The 16,437-nt window shown below is 31.6% G+C and overlaps 1 protein-coding gene across 2 annotated transcripts in view; it reads right to left on the bottom strand.

Annotated features, from left to right (window-relative positions):
* Positions 1-16,437, bottom strand: part of CadN (Cadherin-N) — a 340,773-nt gene that overhangs the window by 322,179 nt on the left and 2,157 nt on the right. The gene's annotated exons all lie outside the window — the stretch shown is intronic.

Below are 16,437 nucleotides of genomic sequence, written 5' to 3'. Positions count from 1 at the left end.
AGATGGCCAAAACAACAGGTCTTTAAGGGAGTTGAGATGACGGACTGACAAGCGCAGCATAGAGCGTTCCCTTACAGAGCGGACAGACGGCCTTGGTTGGTTCTTTTAAAGTCGTCGGAACATGCTGAATGCAGGTCGATTCTTACCGGTCCTATTGTATCTGGGGAAGGTATAATAATATATCTGGCAAAATAATAATGATGATGATCTAACGGATATGGGGCAATCGTAATAAATTATTACATAATTTATTTTAAAGTTTATGTACATTTTACACATATAGTTACTTGAATACAATTAACATTTTTTTTTTCACTGAATACAACTAATAAAGGTAAAATAATTAAAAAATGAAAGAATGGAAAGCTACTGCAAGGTCTGGCAGGCTATAGATTTGGCAAAGTAATATATACATCTAATTTGCCTACAAAACAGAAGAATAGAGTTAAAGGATTCTACATTTTTGTGGTAGAATAAAATAATATCTGCCAGGATTTATCGGATCGTATTGTGTAGAATTTCTTATAGACAATAATCAGTTAACAATGTATTCAAACTAAATTCTCAATCGCCTTCATTTAAAGTCCATTGAGTATTATTGAGTATTCAAAATATCCTCAATTCATTGTTATATACAATAGACTGTTCAACACTTACTGAAAGCCAAAACATCAAAACAATAATGAATTTTATAACAAAATGAATACTTTTCTATTCATCTATATAGAACATGCCGAACAGTGTTTAAATCAGAAAATGTACTACTTACCTGCGACTGTTTTCATAATTTAAAATCAGAAACCAAAAGACAATCTGATAATGATTGAATTTTAACACTATTTTGTGTAGAATATTTAATAATTACTTTCTTTTTAGATTTTAATTACATCTATTTATACCTTTTACCTTATAAAAATATTTATAATACACAAACTAACTTATACACCAATAAAAAGCCTCATTAGATTTTTTAACAATTGTCGACACTAACTGCAATAATTTTTAATGAACATTTTGTTTCATATACAAAAGTTGAAAGAATACTGTTTTAGTACAGTCCGGCGGAAAAGTTATACAACAAAATATTGTTTAAACTTGTTTAAATAATGTTATTCTTATAGACTATTTGAATTTAGAACTGAAAATTTGTTATGTATATTGGGCGCAATATCTAATAGCAAGTTAACCTTATAATTTCACTAGCTAGCGTTCTTGAAAATGGCGGCATATTATTGTTTGCATATTACGACATCACGCTAAAAATAGGCTCTTTGACGGTTCCCACCACTATTCTTCCCGGAAGGCCTGTCACCACATATCTCGGAACCCGTAGTTTCCTTTTTGTGAAATTTCATACAAATTGATACAGCTATTTCAAAAACTTGACATATTATCTACAAAGCAACAACGGGACAAGCATAGCCAATCGAAGTTTACAGTGTACAAACTAAACAGTCTTCGATTGTACACTAAATAATTAAATGTTTAATATTTATAAGCCATATAGTTTTGCCAATCAAAGCTTAACGGTAGCAACATATTCAACCTAAATATTACTAATGAATTTGCTACAAATAAGCTGTTGGATACATATTTATATTTGACATATAAACATCAACATATGTCTCTGAAACTTGGGCTTTGATAAAACAGCACACAGACTAACTTGCACGATATTAAAGAGCCACGGAGAGGAGTATCCGACGGATAAAACTTTAAGTTAAAGTCAGGGGTTAGAAAACATAACTAACAGATAACCTAACACGTATCGTCAAAGTTAAAAGAAGATGGACACGTTTTATGTATCGAACTAAAGAAGAAAAATGGAGAAAAAAGGCAGTCTTGTATCCAAAGGACAGTCGAGGACATAAAAATAGTAAAGTGAAGTCATTGGATGGAGCTTTTGCCATAAGTCACTTTGAGCTTAGAGACGTAAAATGTCTGTGACGTTAAACCTAGGAATAAAAAGCTATCATTACGTCATTATTATAAACATCATTCCATTACTTATTTCGCGTTAAAATTTCATAGCGAATAATACAAAAGCTGTTATATATTTATATTAACAATATTTAATGTTAAGTAAATATAATTTACAATACTTATACACAAACAATAAAAACGTATGATACGTCTACAAAAAAATATACAAACGAAATTCAATGCGTCAGTTTGCTGCGTTAAAATAGGAGAAAGATATCACTATTATAATAAACAACGTTAAATGGTAAGTACAAAAGAGCAAAAAAGTGGCCGTGACCATGCCGTTTGTTCAATTCTTCCTCTAATCTGTGAACGAGGTCCTAGAGAGCGCACGTGTGGCGACGGGCTGCGCGCATATGCGCCGGGCTGTCTTTTGTTTGGAATTTCACGTTCAATATGGGGCGTAAATATTTCGACAAAGCATTAAAAGGGAGAGCCCATAGAGAACAACAGATATCCGCCGCTTTAATACTGGACTATTTTTTGATGGATAACGTGAACTTTACTCGGAGTTTTATTGTTATTTCAAATTAATTGAAATGTTAATTCTCTTTAAAACAATATTAAATGTTTATCTTACAATTTTACATGCTGTTAAATATAAATGCAATAAGTAATTAAAGAGAAGATTGTATACTCAATTAGTTTCAGTTATATTTAATTAGTCGCGGATAAATTTTAGTAAAATTCGGTAAAATTATATGTCCTGCGTTGCGAAATGAATATTGCTAGTACTAAATTTCAAGCTTTTTTATTATATGGGTTGAATTATATTATATAGATAAATAACAAATAGAATCTGAGCAATGTAGTTGTTATTAACGAAGAACTGAACATCGAAAGACATTTCAAGTTATATTTATTAACTAAATATAATTATGAATATATCTTTAAAAATGCATAAACACTATGGGATTACGCTACTAAACAAACTATAAATCTTGTCTTTTTAATTCTTGTTTTTAATCAAATATTTTGGTAATAACCAAAAGGTTACAGTTAAACAACAGAAAAATTCAATCTTTAGACTTTAATATTAATTATAATGTAACGAAAAATCAAATAGCGTAGCAAATACTGTTGTACTAAATCTGTACGTTTATAACTTTGCGCGCATGTCTGAATGTACCACTCAAGATGAAGTAGACATTATTCAAATGATAATAATCGTTAATATTTATGGGTAGAGGTTGATTTTGCATTGGCCAGTTCGGAATTGTCGAGTTGGTGTGCAATATATAATAAAAGGCCGCCGAGATTATTCCGCACGTGCATCCGCCCGTTTTTGCGCGAACTTGCTTTAAATTAGGGCATTATTTATGAATGTTTTATAATTTAAATAAACTCCATTCTTTAATACGAACATTTCCCAAATGCAATATATTTTAGTTGTAATTTATTATTCGTTTTTCAGAATAATCTATGATTCGTTTAGTAATCATTAAACACTTCACTGACTTACGTTAAATTACAATTTATTTAATTAAAACATTTTATGTCCACTTTATATCTAAATATTAAGCAGACTTTTTTGAAAATACTATTTGATGATGTTAGCCATTATTATTTATATTGTGCACTAGGTTTTATTGCATTTTCCTAAAACCGTTACGTTATTGTTGTCAAGTTGTTAACGACTAATATAAGAAATCGAATTTATTTTCAATCAGAAATTCGTTAGGTCTATTTTGAATTTTCGCCTGTGAGTGACTTATCCTCGGAGGCTCGGGATTTAGGGAGCTCGAATCAGAAATAGATCTCATATTTTTTTAAGACGAACGAAAGTAACCAACATAACCCCAGCGAATTAGCGAGTTGAAGAGGGAATGGCCCACATTGCACGCAGGACAGATGGCCGCTTGGGGACTAAAGTTTCTAGAGTGGAGATCAGGAGCCGACAAGAACAGCAAAGGACGTCTAATCTCAAAAGTGAACAGACGAAGTTGTTACTGTCATTAATAGACGCTGGATGCAGATCGCTTCCAACCGGTCTTATTGAAAATTTTAATTTAACCTGTGTATGTCAAGCGTTGAATATCCTACGAGTAAAATGATTCCGCTAGGTTATCATGACAAAAAATTAAAATTCTTGAAACTTCAGAAACATAAAACCAAAGTACGTAAGTGGTGCCTACGCTTCTCATTCTTTTATTATTTCCTCTGCGATGTATTTACTTCAGATATTAATTTCCCATTCATCTATAACAGGAAATATGTTATATTTTATAAAGAAAAGTATAAGTATTTTCACGTCCGTCTATCGTACGATTATTAGAATGTGTTATGTTTTCCATACATTAACAATGAAGTTACAAAATGTCCAGTTTTAAGTAATTTTTGGTAAACTTTTTGATAAAAATTTTAAAAAGTTATATTATAACACATCTCATTTTCAAACAAAAAGAATTTTTCTTATCTTTGTTATTTTCACGTTAACAATTTTTAATTAAAGTTTTAATTAAAATATACCTATATTTTGTAAGATCCATGAGCTAATGAATTAATTAAAAACCGTCTTTTCTGTTTCATTTTTATGTCCAGCTACAATAACTAGCTATGGTCGGATTTCTATTAAAATTTTAATACAATATAGTAATAGTGTACATGATAGAATATAAAATGCGATGTTTTAATTAACGTTGCGATATTTCTAAGAAATATTAAAACTATTATGTGTTGATACAATTCTGAAGTTCATGTATGACATGTTATACAATGCTTGTCCAAGGAGTGGACTTGCGTTCTTTATACCGCCTACACTGTAAACACATTTATCGGACAGATTTAAGTGTTCTTTGATGATTGTAAAGGGCATCCAGAATACTTGATAAATTTAAACATGCGTTTACACATGCCTAGTTTTAAAACATATTGCAATTATTAAACCGAAAAATCGTCAATGTCCAGTCGTCAGTGGCAGTATTTTGAGTAATTCATGTTCGTTTTAAAATTTCTATCATATATATTTATTGTCATAGGCTACTGTATCCATATTTAGTTTCACGTCTTCTATTTTTCAAACTCAGATTGAAAAGAAATAAGTACGAAAACGGAAAAAGACGTATGGTATTTAAAACAACCTTGTGAACAACAGTACGCGTCCGCCTTTTACAAAAAAAAACAGATGTAGACTAGCGTTTTGCCTTTATGTAAACGCATCCTTAGATGTTACTAACCATCGAGGTATTTACTTCGTTTTCGAAAGCTATCAAATTTTTCGAACTGTAAATGATTGATTCCATATCGTATATTCAAATTATGACCATACCTTCCTGACGAACAATATACAGGATGATTGGTAATACGTGTAAAAACTTTATAGGGGTAAATGTATAGCTTATTTGCTGTCGTTTAATATATAGTACACCCCATACAAAAAATTTAGATTTTGAAATTAATAAATATCGTCATGATAATATAATAACAAAAAGCGAACGAATTTTCGAAAACAACAACTGGAGCTATACATTCATCTCGAGTTTATACATCAATAACCAATCACCCTGTATTGCCGATCAATCATCAAAACTTCCCGAAACATTATTACTTCTTTACTCATTCAAGGTTATATTGTGAACCACCTGTGAAAAACTTTTCATATATAGATTTAGGACAAGGAGAATATTCTATTAACCAAATGAAATTGATGACGGTCATTTATTCATTTATTTATGTTCATTAATATCCACGTAGTATCAATTACAGTGATCACTCGTGTACGTCGTGAGGAGAATACAAAAAGGCCCATTTGATAGAAACTATAGAATCTGAGCTCACGCGAAATGGTATCCTTCGACTGGCTCAAAGAGAATTCCAAACGTGCCCTGATCTGAGAATCCAAAACAAAATCGGACAGCTTTTTTTAGGATCACAATAGTCAAATACAATAATAAAAAAGCGAAAGTTTCTAAAACCGTATCAATTAGGTCGAAAATAATTGGGATTCGTTCGAAAGCAAATTCTTAATTTTTTATGACTTTTGATTACTATTGACTTTTAATTATATTGTAAAATAAAGATAAAAACTATATATAAAAGAAACTAAGGCAAGTGATAAATGATATAAAAGCAATTATTTCGACCTTTAAATTATAAAAACCATTTATAGCCGTAAGATAAACAATTACTACGCCTCGACCCCTCGTTCCCGATTTAATTATGATATCAAAAGCTACGTCAGCCACTGCAGTATGCGTTTGCTCCTATCTCGCTCTCAACGTAGGATGCACCGTGCCATCGCTAGAGTCGACGATTAAACACGATTCTATGCGTGAGCTCGTATTTTTATTTTACGGGCCTTTTATTAGGACCGCCATGCGTTAGGCCATTGTCCTTAGCCACGGACAAATGTAATATTGAACTTTATTTTATGTTTCGTCTGAACAACATCGACGAGCAAAGAATTTCATCACTTGTCTCCATCATCACCAAGCGATTTGCATCCATCGTCTTCTGTGGACCTCTGTGCGCTTTGATGGAAGGACGTAATACGCTGCGCATAACTGTTCACGGATTCCATTTAAAAGCTTTAGGACCACAGCGACTAACTTAAGCCAACAACATTCTGCGTGCTATATGGCCCCTTCTGACTGTCACTTAAACTTGCCAATCCGCTGGGCTATGTCAGCCACTTCCGATCGTGTACGGATGGAGATCCGAAAGAGGAGTCCTTTCTACTTAAATCTGTTAAAATCTCGAATATAGGCCTCTCCAATAATTTATTATAATCCATGATTTGTATAAGGTTAAAATAGATTTATGTTATTAACAATGTTTTGTTTTATTTACGAAATTTAATTGAAAATATGATGATATCTTATGCCGGAAGTAATATATTTTTCACTTAAAAGACTCGATGTAACCGTCTTATAAAGTCCTTGTCCCGAGTTCGACGCTTTATGGATGGGAATCCTACACTCGACCTACATGCCGTAGTGAGATGCAAGAAACAACATTGAAAACGACCCTACTTTAATTTCTTTTCTACGCTGCTGGCGAGGTCGTCCCACATGAGACTGCAATGACGATGCTTTCATGAAACTCAAAATGAAAAGAATATTTTATTGCCGTAATTATTTACTTATTGGCGTTTATTGAGTTAATTCTCTGGTATTATAGTAATTAAAATTAGTTACATGACTTACTAAAATACAGAAATACCTTTACGATGCCCTCAATGGGATTATAATCGAGAAATTATAGATACTTTCATAGTTTTTTAAGTTGAGCATATCATTTATGTAACTTTTGTGTAAAGATGAATCATAGTTCAATAACTATAAAATTATTTACAGAAGATATGGCAACACATTTTAGCATTAAATTTTTTTCTCCGTAACTACAAGTAACGAAACACTGAAGTACTTGTTCAGTATATGTTACCAGTATCACGAAGTTTAAGCAAAGCTTCCTAAATGGTGCCGTGAGAACACTTTGAACGCCGACCACTCACGGCCACTTGCTATAGACACGAGCAAAACGATTTTGATGAGAACTAAGGTACATGCCTGCGACCGTAATAACTAAAAGGAGTGCACTAGTTTTAAAAAATGTATTTATGAAGCGAAAAACTAGGTACCGTTTTATTAAATAATAATAAACTTATTAAAACGCTAACTATTTTTAACTGAAAATTTGTCTTAACACAAAATTATAAAATTAAGGAATAAATACATTGCGTTTTAAAAAGAAGTAATATTTTAGTTATTTTTATTATTTTTACGTGCACATAATACATTTCATATTTAATCTGTGGGAGTTTGTTGTGTGGCGAATTTATTTCAATTTGTTTTTGTCTTACCTATAGTTTCCCAATTGTGAAATTACATGAATAAATATTTTATGAAGAATGTATCAATGAATCGGTCTTACAGTATCGATGAAGTACATATCTGAGTGTCGAACAATCGTCCTCACTAAATTGACGTGATACTGTCGTTAAGAGCAAACGCCTTACCAGCAAATAATTGACGACGAACTTTCCTCGTTACTACTTAACAAATAGTTGAGTCATGGCTACACTCTAGAGCAATTAAAGCTCTTGTCTACATTGCAAATGAGCAGTTACAAAATTAATTGCTTTTTGGCATAACTTTAATAAGAGCTAAAAGTTAAATACTTTGTCCTATTTTTGCACCACGTAGCGTTAAAAAAACGTCTACTACACTTAATAACGGCCACCAAGAGTTGATTCAAGACGAAATTATGTAAAGTATTGTTATTTCTACATATATTATTAATAAAGCCAAGGACTAATTAGCATTCCCCACGTTTTCTCCCTCCGTAAAATTAAGGTCTCTCTTTGAGCTCACTTTTAAAAACTCAAGTAATAAAAAAACAGTAGTTTCTTTCATTTTATAGAACACTATATTACCTACTTAACGCATTTGCATTGCTTAGCTTTTTGCAAAGGCACATTCAAAGTAAAACTTGTAAAGAAACAAAGAGTATTTTAATTCTTTAATATGTCAATATAAACAGTTTTTGAAACATTAACAGTTAATATTTTTAGGTACAAATACTTATCTAAAAATATTCATAAAACCGATAAGATACTCGTAATAATTTGCAACTCTTTTGCGACAAAACACTTTAAATATTATTACGTTTACACAACGTTCATTTAAAATATTATGTGAAGCGCGTTTACGAAGAATTCTAAGTATGATGCGAAACATTACAAGTTCCAGATGATATTTTAGCGTGACCACCACAATCCGTATCAAACTAGGCATCCAGTTTCGCAATCCTAACTATACTGCAATCAACGGGCACGAATCTGACAAATAGCTGATGCACGACATCCGCATCAAAATCCGTTAAGTGTCGAGCATCCAGTCATTTGTCTTTTTAAACACAAGTAACAGTTTTATAAAATACATTACGAATAAATTCCGGGTATCTACTTTAATATAAGTCAATAATAAAATATAAATTGTCCTCGTATCATAATTTATAGCACCATTGACTCGTTAAGACATTATCGCAGAGGGGGTCACAGTTTTAACATATCAGAAATTTATTGATAAAGCAGTTACTCAATTGAGGAACATATTTTCTTATTACGATAATTCTGCTTTATTGTTTGTATTAGTATAGATGTATCTTATTATAGTCTTCAATTTACCGTTTCATTCAAATAAATCTCATATATCCTTAGTCGAATAAGGCATTAATTATAATGTTCTCTAGGGTGACTATCACGTTACATCTTTCACGATATTTCCCTCGAGCCCAAAAGCCTTTCTGATATTATATATACTACTATCACCACAAACGAAGAAAACTGAATATACCGATTTTGTACACGATTTTAAACGTTTCTGTTCGTGATGAATTCGTTAAAAACCTATTGAAACAACCATATTTCAATATTGTATGTAGATAAATATTTAACAATGATATTAAAACAAGTATACGTATTTTTATTTAATTTAAATAATATGTACTGAATACGGATTTTCAAAGCAAAGAGAGCACTAGAAGTGAAATAAATTTTTGAAAAACTTTAAAATCGTATGTACACTTAGTGAGCAGCTTGCAATGAAATAAAATCAAACCGTTACTGGAGTTTAACCCGTTTTCTGGAACTTTATTCAGAGTAACTCTAGATATTTTAAGCTTTTCTTAGCACAGAAAACATACAAAGTATTTACTTTAGTAAGTAAAGTAACTTTTCTTTGTCAATTACCATACTATTCGCCATTTTGAAAACTCTGTTACTTTTTATTAATTTATTTCAATTAATGGATTCAATAGATTTGTAACAGAATTACAGTATACATAATAAGAGGGATTATTTAAAAACAGGACTAATCCGATTAACCACAAACAATTATTGTAACAAGTGTACTATGTTATAATAAAGACCAAAATGTAACCCACGTTACCTATACATATCCGTTGTGATAAATAATAAATGTGATAAGCCGCCGGCAGACCAAAGATACTAACATAATCCGTTTCCATATTATAACACATTGTTAAGTATTTTCTTCCCATAACCTAATAACCTACATTTAGTAAGTTAATATTAGCTACCATAATATATACCACACCAAAAACTAGACTTCAGATATTAAGAAAGGTTGATACCGCATGGGAACATCTTAACTAGATATGGGACCAGCATCAAATTCGCTTACAATCATTGATTGATTTCAGATAATACTTGAAAAATATTTCGTAAAGAATAAAGTTTTCTGTAAAAATCTGTAAAGTGTTGTACAGATATAAACAAAGTGAACTTATACTTAAACACGACTTCAATATCGGTCTACATCGTCGAAGAAATATAATTAATGTCTATTTGTACAGAACACACCTGAACAAAGTTAAACGCATTTTGTAACAAAAGTATAAAGTATAGCACGTCGTTACTCCATCGATCACCGAAAGCAACACGTAGCCCGACGTCTATAATTAGAGACACGAAGAAGTCGTAACTCTTCTTGAGGCAAATGCGAACCCGCGCCCTCTTTGACCTTTGGCTCGTTTTATTCATAGCGGAAAAGGTATTATTTCAACATTAGTCAGCAAAGAAATTTAAATAATCACGAGAGCAATTCACTTGCAATGTACACAAAAAATTTAAATTGTTTAAAAATAAATTAACGGTTTCACAAAGATAGCTGCGAGGTCATTTGACTTGTTTTTTATAATAAGACCTAAAGGGTCTTAATCTTTAGAATCTGTTTTATTTAGGGACAAATCTTCTCATACTATATGAGGCTACGGCTTATTGAGTACATCCTATGTACTTATACTTATATATGTATGCATATATGTACATATATATGAATAAATATATGTATATATATATATACACGTTCGTTCTCTCCAGCATTTCCTTTCGAAAACACTTTGCCGATTACGGCCGATACGATACCGATTTTTTGGCCAAAATGGCAATTCAGCCAAATGTCCGAACGGCTAAATTTTCTTCGAAATCCGGACACGCGAATTTAAGTAACCATAATACTCTATTCGTTTTACTATATCGTAAACCCTAAAAAATCTAAATATAAAAGCATTTTTTTTGGTTTTTGCATCGAGTTACCTCTTGTCATAAATTCCGCCAAACCTATTTACACATTGTTGAATACTGGCTCGGAGGGTTAAAGTTAGTAAGATGTCTGGTACCAACTGTGAATATCAATCAGGGATGTCGAGGGCTCTCGAAAACCACCACTGCTATACAGAACAATGCAAAATGAAGTGCAGTAACTACCTACACAGCAGCATTGTACGACGTCGAAAGTACGATTCCCACTCACAAACCTCACCCTCTTACTGTGGAATTAAATATATATGAAGTAAAAGGTTAAAACTAAAGCATGTAATAGAAATTTATAATATGTACACTTTAATAACTTAATTTAAGTGTAACTGAAACAGAAGAAATCCTCGCTATTATCTTCATTTCAGCAGTGGACATACTTAACATAGGCATTACCCACAAATTTCTAAAAGGACCAGTAGGAAACGGTGTACATTCACCGTCATTCAACACCATTTTCTTGTTTGCAGAAAGCTGAAGCTTTCTAGTTGCAGGCTAGTCGCTTTTTTAGAATAGTGGAGTCATTAGATTCATATTATTTCCGAGACCGGTATTTAAAATAAATTCTGAACTTTTGTTTATTTCCTAATCGAACTGTTTATTTTTACCATAATGTTCTCGATAAATATTATATGATCACAATGACGGATACGTATTTGTACTGTACCGAAACTCAAAGCGATGTTTCTGCTGTGGCATTTAGGCAGAAGAGTAAATGACCGCAATCAAATCACAATCAGAGTGAAAGCCTACGGTCGAGTAGCGGGCAACATAGCATTCGTGCACCGAACCCTCTACTGTTTACATTTGCAACGCGTTAGATCTAATTATAAGTGAGATGCGCTTGCATCACTCCATAGTCACGACTACAACTTCGGTTACTTGAAAATTTTTATTTAAAATCTTCACCACAAAAAACTAAATCATTGTTTTTTTTGTTAAATTTTTCTTATTGTAGCATGTTTAGAGTCTGCATTGTATTTGATGGTACTTGCCAAAATTTTATTGTATTTTTTAATACAATCGGCTAAATTATTAATAATTTCAAGCAACGTAAAGTAAAATTAATTTTTATAAAGAAATTTTGTCGTCATTGTATTAGAGAGATTATCACATAATACATACATCATAAATACATAATGAAATATATTAAGTTTTTTTTAACTGTTGACAATTTTACAAAATCGACGTAGGTTGATTTTGTGAAACTAAATTTCTATCGCTAGTCACTACCTATCTTATCACACGATTTAAGCTTGGCTTTGACCTATTGGATATTCTTTTTGTATAAAAAAATACTAGCGAAAACATAATTTTTATCGTGAAAATTCCTAAAAAAAAACCTTTTTGAATTAGCACACTGCTATAAATATCATTTAGATAGTTTTATCAACACCATCTTTGAATCATAATGAATAGAATGTTCTTGCTAAAGCACATACATTATTTTCTACTTTTAAAATGAAGTTGAAATCAAAATATTTAAAATCTATCTAAAATAATAATGCAGGAAGTATGACGACGTAATTTTCGAGCCTCATGTTCTACTCTAGTATTCTTGAATGATACAAATTAAACAAATAACTATACTAAAAAGAACGACCTCTTAATTGATCAAATATTAGTCTTAGACCCTAAAGTTGATTCAACATTGGCTAACATTTTGTTTCGTAGGAGTTTGTTTTTCAACAGAAAACATCTTACATACGAGACATAAATATAACCAAGAGTTGTAGGGAGACACGGACCCCATGCTACTACGATGGCGTAGGGGAATATAATGCTTACATGGTATGAGGGTCGGCAAATTTTATTAAAGGATTTACTGCTAGGAAAAAGTATTAAGATAAATTGAAGCATAACAAGCTTTGCAAACGATCGAAAGCAACATCAGAGCAAAATATCATTGATTATTCATCAACTATATTATATCAGCTGTTCCCCGCGCACTTTGCGTTACCCGGGTTGCCTTTTGAGTGAAATATCATAAAACTCCATCTTAGTGATTTTGAACATGCGAAGAAGAAAATTCCGGCCCAGTTCCTATGAAAGTTATATCTTGAAATATGTGTTTTTAATGAACGCTCCATTAACTCTTTTTAGGTGTAATTTCATAAAAATCGGTTCTTAGTTGATATTTATATTCTATTATACAATGAATATACTATGTCTCTAAGCCTCATGGTTCGAAAAATCCTTATGAATCAGTACCGAAGTTAGAAATATTTTATACAAATAAAATACGTTGTACTTAGATTACTTTGAGGCAGGGAAAAGAAATAATCTTTAGTTAATACATCCTTATTAAGAAGAATTAACTTTCTCATCTCATCGGTAATTAAAAATGAAATTGAGTGAGAGCATATGGCAGTCATATAGTTCGAGGGGTCAGGCATAGGAAGTACGCATATGTAATTGCGGCGAATGGACACAATGAGGGGAATTGGCCAGAACGTCAATTGTAGTGCGACCAACGCCCGCTCCCATCGCCATTGATTGAATGAACGAGTAAATTCAACAAATAACACAGCAACAGAGCGCGAATGGTTCGCGACTCTCAACTGCATCGCCAACTCGTATTAAACGCTCGTTAGAACAACTAACAAAGCTAAAGCAAACATACAGAGGGATATGTTTGTTTTGTTAGATATATATCGATCAAGATTATATAAATTAATTTTTACATTTAAAAATATATATGCAGAAAAAAACTTATTCCGAACATGATTAGTAGCTAATTGTTCTAAAAAACTTCTGAAAAAAAAAACTTTTTCGTTTTAAATGGTTATTTAAGTTCCCTCGTAGAACTAAAGACAACATACCTAGACAAATGATTAATAAAACTTATTGTTTCTTATCTTGTAAATGAAAAAGACTATGTTTTTGCTTCAAGCTTAACCTTTGCGTCTATATTTTAGTTGTTTTTTTTTTTAAATCGTGATCATGTTTTCATAACATTTTTATAAAATATATTGTACATAAAAACAAAATTTTCAATATGTAGGTACAACCCTTTTGCAACTATATAATACGTTTTAGTCTACCTGGTGAAAGTATTTTGCTAACAATCCTATGCTAGATTATATTCATAGTCCGCCCGTCCTTCATCCTAGAGCGAAAAATAAAGTACACAGAATTCCATTGTTTCACCTGTCTTGAAATTTAACGTCACAAGTAAACAATATTTTTCATAAACTATTACAAAATAATGGTACTTTTATTTATTTCCGCGAACATATATACGTTTGTATGAAAAATTCTTCACAAATCATTATTAGAAGAACTAAACAACTGTTTTTCTAACTCCAAATATATGAACAAATGGAAAATCAACAGCAAATCTGACCCCGAAATGGTAAATTCAAAACGCATTAAACATCACGCCGGTCTCTTATATATTGATTTAGAGAAACGGAATATGAGGCATCCTCTGCCGTAGATATAAGAGGAATTTGACATTGACGGTGTTATTTCCGTCATTTGGCGTTGGATGTAGTATTGAATTAATATACATTAATATAGTCTACATAAATTTACCACAAATATTATTCTCTTAGCGGTAAATGACTGAAACCAGCATACCCAGCGTGTTCGATTCCATACTACATAGAATACAATTTTACACAGCTCACGCTTTGTGCATTAATTACATAGGATTGTCAGTGCTCACAAAGCTTGCCAAACGTGGCAGTTATGGTATATCCTCCATATATGTTTTTGGCGGAGGCCTATTTCTTGCAGTGGACGTCTATGGGCTGAAACGATGACGACGATTATTTTTTTGTAATTGAGTTATTCTGAAAATATGACCGGAATATTTTCAGTTCTATGTTTAGTAGTTATTTATTCCCACAACATTAAACTGCAACACGGTAGGTAGAAATGGTCAACATACTATTTGGTTAATTGTAATAAATTTAATTTTTATATCCTTCCGACCAACTATATTTCATACATAAAAGTAGGAAACATAAAGTCGGGTCAGCTGACCGGCTATGGTAGAAATAGGTACCTAGTAAGTGTTGGTATGATTAGTGATAAATTGGTAATATAATTTTTCATCACCAGGTGTATAAAATTAGATGAGATTATAATCATTACGCACCAATTAAAAACTATATTTTAATCAAAATATCACATTATTTAACATCTTTCTTATTGAATATACAATCAACTTAAGTAATATAAGGCATAATGTAAACAAAGAGACAGTTTGGAATCTATTTACAATGCATTTTCATCCATCTTGTGGTATTAGAGTGTCTAACCGATATAAGCGCTTTAGTTTTGATCGATTACTCTTGTAATGGAAAAACTATAATACCATTTCAGTTATACATTATCTACATGAAAAAGGTATTCAAAACTATCTGATGAATCTTTTAATATGCAAACTTTATCGTCACAAGCTGCGACGTCTATACCTGGTGTTACAAAGTGCATAGTAAATTAATTTGCCAATAGAGCTAGGCCTTTGGCATGAATTGTGTCAAAAGCTTTGTAAGCGTTACTTCCAACATTATTCTCGTCTCACTGCGGATGGAAAATGTTTTCAATACAAATTTTATAATCTTACATATTTCTACACGGTAGTACAAAGAACGTCTTTTAAATATAAATGGCGCAAACGGCTTTGGAGTATAAATATATGGACAAAATTACTACAAACATTACAAAATATGTAACGTTTTGTTAGTTCGGTGTGTAGATAGAAAACTAAAAATATTATATCAAAAGCAAGATTCTCTTCACATGATGAAATTTATATCAACGGATATATAAGCAGCTAAGAATAACTTGAAGAATTAAAAAATGTAAGTTTGGTTAGTTAATAAATCTTCTTTTATCTAATCAAACTACAATTTAATTAAGGATACTGGCAGTATCTGAATACTTAAAAGCAACAATTTATTATTTTTCGAGTGAAGATGGTGACGTGATGTATAGTAGTACATCACATCATAATCTCGAAAAATTAGCGTATGAGATGATATTAGTCGATGAAAACACAATCACAATAATACTAAACAAAACTAAACATTTTTTTTAATTAAATCCCTCCAGTACTGTAAAAACTCATCGGTCTACTTGATTCATATTAAATAAATTTTATTGGTTTAATTTTTTAGTAATAAACAATCCTCTTCCTTCTGTTGACGAAGTCAACGCTGGAAAACTGTCTATACCAGTGTTTCCCAACGTGGAGCTCACGCCCCACAAAGGGGTAATTTGACTTTTTAGGAGAGCAATTCGAAAATGGAATCAATATGAGTGAGCCTTCTACTACGGGCCATTTAAATGCAACGCCAGATGTCAAGTTTAAAGCAAATTCTTAAATAAATATGAATGTATAAAAGGCAAAAATGTATAAAAGGTAAAAATGTATAAAAGGCATA

Source organism: Battus philenor, unplaced genomic scaffold, assembly GCF_028537555.1.
Source record: "Battus philenor isolate CCGP_79_NKW_IND1 unplaced genomic scaffold, ilBatPhil1.0.hap1 SCAF_2, whole genome shotgun sequence".
NCBI lineage: Eukaryota > Metazoa > Arthropoda > Insecta > Lepidoptera > Papilionidae > Battus > Battus philenor.
This window is presented reverse-complemented; position numbering and strand designations above follow the sequence as displayed.